The following is a 1,748-nucleotide window of genomic DNA, read 5'->3' on the forward strand; positions in this document are numbered from 1 at the left end:
TGAGTCCATACTTAGGAAGATCAAGTGACTGCGTAATGCTTGTGATGGTGGAAGGTATACAGAAATGTTAGTTGGAGGCAAAGCAGGTGGGTTATCTCCTACGGAGTGTTCTAAGGTTGTGTGATCCTTATGTTGTCTATTAGAAGATCTCATTTACAAGTGAAGAATATGTGTTGAAATCTAAATTGGGTCGCCTAGAGAGTGGGCTTAACTGTTGTGTGAGTGAATGCGAGATTTGCAGAAGAGTTAAAATTCTAGATGATTTGTGTTTCCACAAGCTTATGAAGGATTGAGTTTAATCTCACTATGGTATTATGACAGCAATAGAGTATATGCGTTATGTGTTATAGGGTGTGTTTTGATCTATGGCTTCGAGCCAAGTGGGGGAGTTGCTATTGATTAAGTTGATTGCAGGGGTAGGTGCTATGTTGGTTCCAGTTTGAGGCGTGTTGGTGAGTCAGTTATGGCTTACGGAGATTGAGGTCGAGGATGGCTCGGTGGAAGGAAAATTTTGACAAAGGTTATATGGTGCTTCGTAGGTGTGTGAGAATCACAGGATGTCTTAAGTTGTTGTTGGTAGAGCAGGAAGATGCTTGTTTGTATTGGGATGAGGTCACATCTTGAGGTGTTAGAGTGCTAATGAGGCACGGGTGGTTCTGTTCATTTGATCAGGCTAATTGCAGTTTAAATTGAGTAAATGACTCTCGAGAATGGTTCTAATGTGTTCAAGATTCTACATGTAATAATTGGGTATGCTAAAGTTGTATATGTGATTAGAAAGTGAGTCTCCATTGGGAGAGGTCAAGACTTGTAGTATTCCTATGTTAATTATGGGATTCTATGTATCAGTACCAGGAAGGTAAAGGTAACGGATTTAGATTCGCAGGAAGTTCTTCAGAGTAAAGTATTTTGGGATGTGGTACTTTTGGGAATGTTTAAGAAAGTATTCATCGACTTATGAGCCTTAGACAGTGTGGCTTTATGCTTGGTTCCGTGTGGTAAGTCTAAGTTGAGGAATTGTGGTGCTACAGCAAAAAGGAAATATCAAGTTGAAGATGAATCAGAAGGAAATTTAGATATATGGGGTAGTTTGGTAGTAGACCGGACCGGTATGGTAAGGATATGATTTGTTCCTTGTGTGTGTTCGAGGTAATGAGTTCTTACAGGTATTTTGCGGCAATGCTCTTAGGTTTTGACGGCTTGCTTAGCTTGGTCGAGTTAGAAGGATTCAGTCCTGGCAGGTCTGATTTGTGCAAGGGGAAACTCGGAGAGTTCTTGATGGTTTTTACCGTAGTTTGGAGATGTATATTTTCTATGGGCATGCGGAGCATGGGATGTATAGTGATTTTCTTCTAGGTGGGACCAATGGAAAGTTCTTAACTAGTTGAGTACGTAGATGTTTGTGGCTCGGAAGGGAGATGAAGTTCTCATGTTATCCTTGGATGGTATGGTATATGCGATATGTTGTGGAGGATTGAGATTTGCGTGTGTAAGGTTATGGTTCAGTTCTGAATGGAAAGTCATAAAATTCTTAGGCAGCACGGGAAGTTTTAGGTGATTAGAGAAATGAGCTTCAGATGATTAAGGAAATGGTATTTCTAATCATAGTGATTTGATGAGGGTATATGTTTTAGAAAAGGCAATGTGACTAAGTTGATAGTACTTCGGTAGTACTGCGGCGCTTTCTTGTTAGATCGACTACTGATATTCGAGTTTGCTTGATGGCACAAGGGAATTTTAGAATAACT

Source organism: Nicotiana attenuata, unplaced genomic scaffold (genome assembly GCF_001879085.1).
Source record: "Nicotiana attenuata strain UT unplaced genomic scaffold, NIATTr2, whole genome shotgun sequence".
Lineage (NCBI taxonomy): Eukaryota > Viridiplantae > Streptophyta > Magnoliopsida > Solanales > Solanaceae > Nicotiana > Nicotiana attenuata.